General features: G+C 46.2%; 1 protein-coding gene across 23 annotated transcripts in view; it reads right to left on the reverse strand.

Moving 5' to 3' along the window:
• The window catches only part of Rbfox1 (RNA binding fox-1 homolog 1), a 1,331,252-nt gene that overhangs the window by 260,831 nt on the left and 1,057,972 nt on the right, over positions 1–12,449 (reverse strand). The gene's annotated exons all lie outside the window — the stretch shown is intronic.

Genomic DNA, 12,449 nt, shown 5'->3' on the forward strand with positions numbered 1-12,449 from the left:
GACAGTCACCATAGACTGTCAACGGTGTCTGTCCTTCACTGTCCCACTGGACCACCCTTTGCACAGTACCTGCTACCATCTGAACAAGTCCCGATGACCAAGATGGATCCAATGTGGTACTCAAGGACCTGTCCTTCCCAAGTGGGGGAAGCAGCCATTGCCAAGTGCAAGCGTGCATTTCATTATGATTTCATGAAATGCTCGGAAGAAAATCAAAAGGTGCCATTGAAGGGAATCTCAAGGGGAACGGGTGCAGCTGGCAGGACCCAGGAAAGGTTTCCAGGAAAAGGGACAGGCAGGCAGGGGCCCAGTCAAGACTATGCGAGGGCGGGGGTGGCGGCTCGGTGGTCAAGCGCTTGCCTGGCAGGTTCGAGGCCTTGGATTCCAGCCTCAGCACTACATGAAAATAAATAAATAAATACGGTATTGTTCCCATCTACAACTCAAAAAAAGTATTTTAAAAGACTGAAGGTGAAGAGAAGAGACAGGATAAACATCTTTTGAAAAATATATTTCAGTTGTCAATGGACCTTTATTTTATTTATTTCTATGTGGAGCTAAGAATCAAAGTCAGTGCCTCACACATGCTAAGCAAGCGCTCTACCACTGAGCCCCAACCCCAGCCCCAGGATCAACATTTCTGATGGAGGAAAAGTGTAAGCAGAAGTTAAAAGGAGGAAGGAGCTGGGCCACCCTTCAATGCTGGAGACAATGGCAGCGTGGCTGGAATATCGGGAAGAAGCTGAGCAAGGTATAAAAGGAGGCCGACAAGGCAGGGGAGGGACGTGCAGAGAGCTTGTATTCTAAGACACCACGGAATCCTCGAGAGGTCTAAGTTGCCCTGGAGGGTGGTAATGCAAGGGGCTGATGCAAGTTCACACCCCTGTCCCTTGGATGGGGACCTGGGCCTACCTGGAAGAATAGGTGTCCCACAGGGTGGTCTTATGACCCATCTGCTCACCCCTCACTCGCTCACCCAGTAGGTCACCATCAGAAGCCTGCTGTGTGTGAGGCAGGGATATTCTGGGGTGCGTAGGAGGAAAACCACACGTGGTCCCCATCGACACAGGGCTGATGTCACACATTAGACTTTCAGAAGTCACAGAGCTGAAGACATGACACAGGCTACAAACAGGTGTGGAACACCACAGCAGCCAAGTGAGACCGTACCAGGGAGGTCCAAGGTTTCCTTCAGGAAGGGACGGGGTGCGAGTGTTCACCAGGCCAAGAAGGAAGACAAGGAAGTCCAGCTGGAGAGAGAGCCACGGCAGGGCAGGACACCTGGTTCCACGCCTGGCATCCTCGGGCTCCTGGGACACCACACTTCTTCCCCTCTCAAGGGCCCCTCTTTTATAAACCCGTGCACATGATCTGACAGGCACATCGACAGGGGCATCAGCACGTCCTCTTCTAAAGAGGGACTGGTCTAGCAAACCTGTGCCCAGGAGGGACAATGCCTGGGTAGCACCAGGGAGGGACAGTCATGTGCAGGGACAGTGCCCAGCATGCCGCCCTCACCCAACCTCACAGAGTCGCAGTTCCAACAGTCAACTGAGGCTAGGCGGCGTGATCCTAAAAACAAGCTGCAGAAGACACCGCCAAGCAAGACCAGCCAAGGACCCACAGAGGAGAGAAAAGGGGCGTGGGCATCCATAAAACCCAAGACCCCCAGGGAGGTTCCTGTTCCCAACCACGCGACTGAGGCAGGCCGTAAAATACATCCTTCTCCCTGGAATTTTTTATTCTGTGTTTGCAATTTTCTGACACTCCCGACTCTCCATCTCCCCAGGGCATACAAATCACAGCAAACAACCCGATTGTTGGAATCTGTCTTCCCTTAAGCACACACATATTCTTATAAATGGAAAGAAAATGGTCTCCTTGCGCGCTATCGAGAAAAACAAATCTCTAAATGCACTGTCAGTCCTTTTAACCACTAATTCGTCTTTAAAGAGACAGCATATTGATTCTTTTCATCAAAAGTTGCCAAATTTGTAAATTCGCAATCCAGTGGACAATCGAAAACCAATTTTTTTGTCGTGTGAGAATGGAAAATGTGGCCCCTCACACTTGCATAATCTTTGTGATGTACAAAGATATTTTAGATTTATCTTCTCAGTCAATCTTTGCAGTTTGGTAACTGCAAAGGGTATTTTTTTTTTTGGCAGAGGAGAGAAGCAAGACTGAAAATTTAGGGGATGTGGAACAGGCCCCAGCAGGTGGTTTGATTTCAAGTCACGTCTCATGGTTGGGAGACAAGTCAGAGTGCCACACTGATTGGGTCAAGTCCTGGTCCCGGGAATATTTTACCTTTAGAGTTATGGCGTAACTGCCTAACTTTCTGAGCTTGCATTTTCTTAGTGGAAAGTGATTTTGGAATTGTGGATCTAACAGTGTTACATCAAGATTTCATGCATTTAAAACTTTAGCCCAAGCTGGGTATGCTGGTACACACCTGTAATCCCAGCAGTTTGGGAGGCTGAGGTAGGAGGATCTCGCATTGAAAGTCAGCCTCAGCAACTGAGTAAGGCCCTAAGCAGTTCAGCCAGACCCTGTTTCTAAATAAAATACTAAAAAGAACTGGAGATACATCTCAGCAGTTAAGTGCCCCTGAGTTCAATCCCTGGTACCCCCCAAAAATAAATAAAGATTTAGCACACTAAAGCACAATATCAGGAACATCCTCCTTGAGGTATTATAACCATTGGTGCTACTTACTGGTGCCACTTGAGCTGTGTTGGAACACCAGGGCTTGGTCCAACCTCTGCTGGGCACATGGAGAACCCTGTACAGATCAACCTGGGCCTCTCCCTCTAGAGCCCTGTGAATCTGGATGGCAATTCTGCCCATCGTAATTTTTCAGCAATGTTTGCCTCACTGAAGGATTTGGCTAAGGCAAGCCATTGTCCAAGGATCTCCTGGAGTTGTTCCCAGGTGAAGAACAGTATCTTGGGCCCTGGAGTCCAGAACGAAGACCAAGAACCAAGCTTAATTAGATCAACTTTCAATGGATCCAAGAATCAAGAATGGAGCTGCTCCGCACACTGGCTGCCACCCCTCCATTCGCTCAGACTTTCCAAAGAATTTGCATTCTGGCCTAAAAGCTTTTCTAGAATTTTGAGCCCTTACTCTGTACCAAGCTTTACAAATGGATTATCCCACTTGTCCCTCCCCAGGTCCACAGGTGAGGATGATCATCTTTCCTTCACAGTAGAGGGGATGTAAGCTGGGGAGGGGACAGGTAATGCAAGTGACCCCAGGTGGAAGATACACAGAATACACAAACCCCAAATGGGTGGTCGCTTCACATCCTTCTCTGCAGCTGTGAATGAGGTGCCCAGCAGTAATGAAGTTTTTCCCATGTTTGTCAGTTTAAAAGTGCCTTGCTCTCTGTTTTCTCCGTGACACTTGCTTCAAAATCTAAATGGAGTCTGACTGCCTGGAGAGAGGCGGGCCTTCACTAAGCGTGCTCCCTAACACACCACGGATTCCTCCTTCAGCACTGCACCTTGCCCAAGGGTCCCCCAGGAAACTTGGGGTTCCCCTCTTCCAGCTCCATCCTCCTGGGTCCATTGGCTGCCCTTTTGGAATTTGAAACCTGTCACCCTCCCAACAGGAAAAACGCTGGTTCTGTTTACTCCTTCCTGATAGAAGGCTGTGAACATGATTTTTTTCGCAAAGAGGGTATTATGTTTTGTTGACTTGTGATGCTCTTTTTGTCCAATGACAGCAAAACAACAAGAAACCTCTTAAGCTCTGGATATTGTCACCTTTGCAACAATGGCATAAGATGGAGGAGAAAATAAAAACTCAAGAGCACAAAAACAGAGGTCATGGAATTAGCACATTCACTAGCCAAGGAATCCCAGGAACCTGTGAGCCCCCACATGTCATCGGCTCTACTCAGCATCCAGCCACTGGGTTTTGATCTCTGCGGGGTTGTACGGAGTCCTGCAGCGCATGTGTAGCAGGTACCATGGTGGCCTAGGCCTACCAAGGGCGCCATTTATAATGGCACCCTGTGCAAAAACCCCCTAATGATGGGCTTCTTCCCAAACACAGAGCTGTTTTCAGCATGTTCCACCATTCTTCTCAAGAGCCCCTCTTAAGTTGTGTATTTAGTTTACTCTTTGAGAGCAATATGCCACTCTCTTCTTGCCTGGAAATGCATAATTTTTTTTAAAAGAAATGAGGTCCAGGGAGATCCACTCCTGACAGCTATAGTAGATCCATGTGTCCAGGAGTCAGGGATATTTGGACGGATATCATGTTAGGACGGCAGAGGGATTGCAACATCAGCTGTGGAATCAGATTCCAGCTCCTCTCTGTCTGAGCCTTGGGAAATGAGGCAAATACACAGGCGGCAGTTTCCTCACCTGTGAAATGGGGATGGTGGTAAACCCTGTCTCAGGGGACTGTTACTAATCTTTACACTAATCTAGCAAGATGGCATTGGGTGTGTTGCACAATGTGTGAGGTACGGCAAACCTTCCAGAAACAACTTGTTTCTCCTTCCTTGTTCTGTTCTCCACATTCTCTTGGGACTATGCCCCTCGGGTTCTTTTCCATATCGTCATCATTCTTCATCATTGGTAACTGACTTTTGGAAAGGTGACTTGAGAGGCCAGCACTACTCTGGCTGCCTTCAATTTGGAATCATCTACCTGTCCTTGAGGTATCTTATGAAGACCATGTGTGGGCACCCCAACCCTGCCAGTAATCCTATGAGAAATGGCCTATTACTCAGCCACAATTTGACAGAAATCAGAAATCCAATGTGTGGGAGAGACCAAGTTTATTGAATGGTAATATATGCCTCTCCACTCCAAATATGACTGGTCCATGGGTGACCAGTGGGGTGCCGGAGTCCACTACACCAGGAGAGCTCCTGTAGAGTGTGCCAGAGTCCTGGGCAGGACAGGTGGTAGCCGCAGAGTGTCACCTGGTGGAGATCTTGCAGGACAGGTTGTGGGTGATGGATGTGTTTTTAATGAATAGATTGTTCAGTGATTAATCCACTAATCCATTCACAGTAAATAGATTGAGTAAATATATTTTGAGCAAATGTTATGTCAGGTGCCACTCTTGGTACTCTTTTGGGGACCCAAAAAGGCATGAGATGGGAACTTTAGTTTAAAACCCAAGGGATAATGATTGGGGAACCTGATAAAGTGACAATTTCCCAGGTCCAGGACCTAATTATTCTGACTCCATTGATCTGGGATAACACAAGAGTTACATTGTAACAAGCAGTCTCCACATATTTGGGGTGATCTGGAAACTACACTTTGAGTAATTTTGCTTTAGGGAACCAAGAAGAGATGGAGTCTGGCTCCCTCTAAGATACAAGAGAGCTGGGCCCTGTCCTACTTAAATGAAGGTCATCAGCAAGAGGGGCAGTGGGGTAAGAGGGGGCCTGAGCTTGGGGACCTTATAGAATGTGCCTCTCTATTAGCTCACTTTGTGATCTTATATAAGTCCCATGTTCTTCTGAGGTTTGATTTCTTACTCTGAAAACTGACAGATATGGTCTCTATAGTCTCTCTTAGCAAGAACACTGGGGGATTTGACGGACAGATCCCTGGTTAATTGTGTGACGCTCTGCAGAGATATCCAAGACATCTCCTCAAGCCTTGTTTGAGATGATGCAAGAAATTAAAAGCTCTAAATCAACACAAATGTCTTGCCATACCATAATACCCAGCAGCACAAACCCATCTCCCCGTTGTGCCCCTTTAGAAATGAAAACCAGATGCAGGTTTTGAAAGCAAGTTTTGCCGCCCAACCGAGATCACCACCACACATCTCTTCCACCTCAGACTTCCACCGCCGCCTTTCAGATCTCTCCTGCAACATCTGAAAGGTGACCCCAGCTCCTTGCACTGCCCTCAACTTGCAGATTCCGCACGGTTGTCCATGGAACCACCAACACAGGCCTCCACCTCTGCTCCAGAGTCAGTTGCATTCGCTTCCTCTCACCCCAGGTGGCCTTCGCAGCTCTGCCTGCTGTTCTCCTGCAGGGTGACTTTCATTCTGCCACCTTCCATGTCAGGACCACCCCTATCTAAACCACCAGGGCCCCTGCCCACACTCCCAGCAGCCTCCTAACTGCTCCCTAGCTCCCTCTTCTGGACATTGCTGGCTGGTGCGCCACACAGCTGTCACCTGGGAAATACTCTGCGCGTCAGCCCATTCAAAATCACAAATTCTTACCTGGGTTTGTACAAAGCCCAGTACAACCTGCCCTCTACCCATGTCTCAGAACTCTCTTGCACCTTTCTCCGGTTTTCTGGAAACCTCTTCACCCCTCAAACACTGCCCTCCTGGGGCACCAGCTTGAAATGTCCTTCCTGCCCATCTTGGCTGGATTTGTCATTCGACACTCAGCTGAAGTTTGACCTCTTCACAGGGGCCTCCTTGAGCACCCACCACAAGCTATTTCAATGATCTGCCTCGCACCCACCATTCACCACTCTCTTACTTATTCCCAGTTATCCATTGCCTGCTTCCCCTCAGCTACAATGCAATCCCCATTCCATGCAGACAACCGAATCCCCAGTGACTGAGCAGCATCAGCATTCGATAAATATTTGTTCAGTGACTGAGAAAGTCTCCCTCCCCATGCTCAAGTCTCTGCTTGTGATGATGCTTCCTGAGTCTAGGCTGTAAGCACACGACAGTCTTCTTCCTTGTTTTTCCTCTCTGCTGATTCCAAATGTGTCATGGTGTGAAAAGCTACTCACTCCAGGCCCTCTCTCCCATCTCATTTATTTTCCCACAGGAAAGGTAAAGCTCAGGGGGGTGAGGTAAGGCTCAGGAAGTAGCACAAATTCATCCAGTTGACCCATGCCACCCCACCCGGTGACATTCAGCGATCTATTGTTAGTTCCAAGTATACTTGTAGAAGCCCAAATAATGCAAGATCTATGTTTCTGCAATGGTAGAAATATGCTTTTTCATGAGGCAAAATTTCCTGTCTTTGATCAGGAATACCCAAAGGACTGACCCCTTTTCCCTGATGTGTATGTCTGCTTTTCACACCAATGTGTCACTTACCTGAAATACTACAGTGTATTTTGTAAGCTGTCACTTGGATATGAACATCCCTTGAATAAGAGCTTAATCTATGGAATGGAAACTCAGTGCAATGCTAGATGAATACTATTATTCTTAAATTTCTTTATCATAGTCTCGTCCTCAAATATGAAATAGCATGGAGAACAGGAAATTGAGAATAATGAGACCGAGGTGTCAGGGAAAGCATTCACTGCTGCTCACTGCAAACTCAAAGGGTGAATTACAAGTTCATGAATTCCACCGATGGCACCTGGGTCCCAGCTAGCATCAAACCTGGGTAATTCTAGGGTTATTCTGGTGCCGAGGGTCCAGGACCCCGACTGCTTAACATGGTGATGCTTACCTATTTGCAATGGGCCTTCTTTCCTTCTTCCCCTGTATGATCCCATTCTGTCCCAGGAGAGAAGTTATCCTATTCTATAAAATGCCTGCTGGTTCTGCAGTTTTTAAATAAGAATTTTCAGTTCTTGAATGAAGTACAGAACAAGAACCTAAACCAAGAGTACCTCCTAGAATCAGAAAGAAAGTGACCTAACCACAGCTATCCTGGGACCAATTTGAATGTTGCCTTTTTCTTTCCTTTAGATGCCACAGAAAATTCTCTATTTCTTAGACATCCCTGGCCTTTCTTTCCAGATGTCAAGTCTAATGAACAGCTCATTGGTGAGATGTCCCTTCCTTTCTCTTCAACATGGAGCCCTTTACAGGGAGATGTCTAAGGACAAATATCTAAACCAAACTTACTTGATTTAGGCAGCTTATTGCTCCTTGGCTTAATTGCATTACAGGTCTCTAAGTAGGGAGCAATTTACTCTGAAGTGGTACTTAGGCATTATTCCTCTTGGCTTCTCTAGGAAGCACTCGGGCTAGATTTCTATCTAATGCACGCTGGCTTTGGCACATAAGTACAAATAGCAGGATGCGTATTAACATTTTAATTATGTGGCCATCCTCTCTTGGAAAATGAATCCAGGATGGACACAGACTTTCAATCCTTTTAACTATGAAAAACACTTTCCTGCCATCCTGTGCATTCATCGGTCTGTTAAAATGTGTGTCTACACCGGCATACAGTAAGAAAATGGAATTAATTTGGTGACTTTATGCTGTTTCCTCTGCTGTATTATCTTCGTAATGCTGTCAGTATTTAATAAGTGCTAACACGAAGCCAAGCACTTCCATTTAATTAAAGTCATATATCATTTTTAATAATTAGTCATAATTAAGGTGAATGATCAGCTAAGAAAGATTTGAAAAATATACATCCCAGATAAAACTAAAAATCACATTTTTAAAAGTCCAAAGTAAACTCTTGAGGGCTGTGCACAGCTTTAAGTATGATATAATTTATGGAACAAAATAAATCTAGAGTGTTAAAATATTTAGTGGAACTGAGAATAATGAGTGGAGATAGAATTAGTTTAATTAGTTTACTGAAATGGAGACTTCATAGTGGCTAAGTGTGATATATTGGCTTTTGTCATTTGAAATAAAAAAGAGGTAATTAGTCCCCACTCAAATATACTGTTTTCTCAGAATAGGTTGGATTTTATTTTAGGCGCTAATCCAGAACTAACTTGCAATTGATTTATAAATGCTGGGAGAACAGATCATCCTCTAGACAACTCAAGATTCCAAGCACTTGAAAGTGATGACTGGGGGGGATTTTGCACCCCTAGGGGACATTTAGCAGTGCCTGTAGGCACTCCAGGGTGTCAGAATGGCAGGGAGAGACCAACTGGCCTCTGCGGGGGAGAGGCCAGAGATGCTGGCAACACCTGCAGAAACAGAGGCCAGCCTGACACCAGGCAGTCCTGTGGCCCAAGCATCAATGCTGCCGAGAGTGGGAGATCCTGCTGTAAAACCGCAAACCCCTCTCCAAACGTCCACGCCAGTCACCGGAGGGCAAGAGTGTGTCCCCTGTGTGTAATCTGCAGGTCCCAAGCAAGCCCTGTTAAATTTGCATTTTTCTTACTAAATAGAACAGGAATTTTAAAATAAATAAATAACTCCCCATAACTTATGATAGTGAAAAAGAAGAGAGATTGATACAAAAAAAAAAAAAAATCCCCTATTCATGGTATATTCACACAAGAGAATACTGTGAAGCTGTCAGAAAACAAACGAACAGCAGTGTCAGTTTGATGGAATGGATTATGCTTTTTATCTATCATTTTGTGGCTAAGACAGAAGTTATGAAACAATGTATAGTATGATTCCATTTTTGTAGTTTGTGCGTTTTACAAGTATATCATTGAAAAATCAGGAATTTCAGAGCGGAAGAGTAGGAATAGTGTTCATGTGTATAGAGATTTTTATTTCAGATACGGATTGTTTTCTAACTGCTTACTGCACATTTCCCACCAGTTAGATGTAGTATTCGTCACTATTTGCATAATGACATTATTCTAGGAGTCACAAAGGGAAGGGAAAGCAGGGGAAGTAATGATCTGCCCTTGTACTTGACCTTCAGAGCCGGGATCACAGCCCCAGGTTGGGAGCCCTGAGCCAAAAGTGCCAGGTAAGGTGCTGAATGTGGGGTTGGGTCAGGCAGCCAGAATCATCTGTGTCCATTCACCCCACAGTGAAGTCAGGAAACAGGGCTTGTGTGACACAGGACATCTCAAACACACCATGCAGTTAACAGAGAAAAATACCAAGAAAGCATTTCAAGCCAGAACAATCATCCAGAGAGATGCATTTCCACTGGGAAGTCTGGCAACTAGAAGGCTCCCATTCAAAACACCGTTCTTTCTCTCCAGATCCCCTTTGCACTTGGAAAGCCTGGGAATCTTGCAGCCCTAACACCTTGGAGAGGGTATCCGGCAAGAGAGAAGAGACTCCTGCTCCCGTGAAATCAGAATTTATTGTTGCAGATTTTAAGTTTGATGATTACTTTTCCCCTAGAGAATGAATTTGCAGCTGTGGTACATAGTAACTGAACATTCAGATGAAAATCAAAACCATCCTGTGGAACGTCTAGGGACCCGACCTAGTAAGGACAAGGCATTTAGCTGGCCAGTGCTGCCAGCTGCAGCCGCTGTGTCTGAACAGAAATCCAGCCTGGGTTTGTGCAATACTTTTTACTTTTCATTTTTAAAAAATACACATGTCTATCAACAGGGGAACTAGCTACACAAATGGTAGTACATAGAAATATGATTCCTAGCCAGGTGCTACCAAGATTGAGGTAGATAATTTATAGGTACTGACATTGAAAGGTTTACACTGTATTTTTAAGTGGCAGCAGAAAGCCAGGGATTATTGAGTGTTTATGTTCTAAATGTGTGTATTCTGAATGCAAACAGATGATATCTGGGAAGAAATGTACTGACAATCATTATTAATAACAGGAGGACAGAGAGCAGAAGAGGGGAAAGAGAGGGACTTATTTTTTCTGTGCTGAACTCTATGTAGTGAATATGTTCACGTTTTTAATTTAGAGCATGGGCTACTTACAAAAAACAATGATACAGGTCAGGCACATTAAAAGGCATACAGGAAAACACAAATGTATTTGCGTCAACATCATGAAGCTTAAGTAATAAGATGCTTTAGGGTGGCCGCACCCCTGTCCGAAGCCCTCCTTAAATGTGTCTCCCCCTCTCACCTCTGCAGCCATGGCTATTCTGAATTTTGACATTTTTCCATGAATGAATGTCTCACCTGTGGCTCAACAACACTGAGCACTGAAACTACTGCACGGTTTTAAGTTCCGAGTCAACGATCTTGGCTGCCACACCTCGCGCCCCCGCGGTCCCTCGGGCCGAACAGCCTTTGTGTCTTGTTTCGGAGGATGCCCCCTTCCTGCTGCCCTGTGGAACTCTGCAGTACACTCGTGGTTTCTTCTCCTCTCCAATTTCTGAGTCTTTCAACTTGGTCAGGTACTACTGACCAAATAGTAATTTATTATTTTAAAACAACCTAGGCGTGAAGCAGGTTTTGGACAGGCAGAGGCGAGTCCGACCTGCCACGGAAGCGCTGTAGCTTTATGGCGAAGCAGGACAGCTAAGCCTCATTCCAAGTCATCTCTTTTTCTCTTCCCAGCAGCTTTTTCAACTCCAAGGGGAAAGGAGAGCTCACTACTGCTCCCACTGTTAACAACGACAGCAATGCCGACCGCTGTCCCATGCTGGGGCTGGGCCAGGAGCACGCTCAGCATGGTCCTGCTTCGCTGTGAACTCTGGTAAGACCCCCATCCCACAGAGGGGCGCTGGGTTGGAGCGGTGCGGCCTCATGCACAGTGCACCAGGTTCCAAATGGTGGGGTGGCTTTTTTCTGGGTCTGTTGCTCTCTGCTGTGTCCCCTTGTGGGATAAAGCTCACCTACAGAAGTCCTTCCCTCCTGCCACTCAACAGCCCACCAGCCCACTGTTTGGGAAGGTCCTTCATGCTCTGCATGAAGACTGGCCAGGAACGAGGCTGATTAGCAGCTTGCTCAACACATGTCTGTGTACTGCTGGACCCATCGGCCATCAGGAAGGCCAGCCAAGGGTTCACCAGGGAAGAGCAGCCACGGTGAGAAGAAACGCCTGACAAATGAAGGGCAGGAGCAGGCCGTAAAGTTGAACTTGAACAAAGCCATCTTCATGGAAAGAAGGCAGACGATGAGACCAATGTGTCTCCTGCCACCAGGCCACAGATTAAAGGCATCCCTAGTCTGGAATTGCCACTGTCTACCTGGTCCAGGTGAAAGTCACCGCAAGACAGAAATGGCATAAAGGATCTAGCCAGGTCAGAAGGTGGATAGGTGGCAATTCTGGATTACAGCTTTAGAGGCCTGGCACCTGCTATTCTTTTCTGGCTGCTCCCTCCTCGCGCTCGCCTCACTGGTTCCTGTGTGACATTCCCCGCTCAGCTGAAAGTCCACTCCATGGATGTCCTCTGCTTCTCCACTCTCCAGGAGTGTTTCTCCTGACCTGAGAGCTCCTCACGGCCATGGTTCTCTTCCCTGCACCTGATACTCCTGGACCCCTTCCTGATCCATTATTTACCTTCCACTTCTCCCCCAAATTCAACTTCCAAGATAGCAGGGACCTGGATATCTTGTTCTATCCATGGCCCTGATGCCTGAAATAATAGTCTTTAGATGTTATAGAGGGTCCATATATACATACACACATATACAATGAATTATAAGTCACATGCATACATGCATAAATTGCCTTCCAGACATTTAAGTGCTATAAAGTTCAACTGATGAAGAATCACATGGTAGATGATTCTAACCAAGGTTTTCTTTCTCTGCTACAAATGCAGATTCCAGAGCGAAGGGGTTCACATCACCCTTAGGCTGTTGCTACAGTATTTTCCCCCAAATGACCAATTTGCAAGCGAAGCTGCTGCCTTGCAGGTATCTTCAGGGTTCTTCTG

The sequence above is a fragment of the Sciurus carolinensis genome, chromosome 18 (genome assembly GCF_902686445.1).
Source record: "Sciurus carolinensis chromosome 18, mSciCar1.2, whole genome shotgun sequence".
NCBI classification, from domain to species: Eukaryota; Metazoa; Chordata; class Mammalia; order Rodentia; family Sciuridae; genus Sciurus; species Sciurus carolinensis.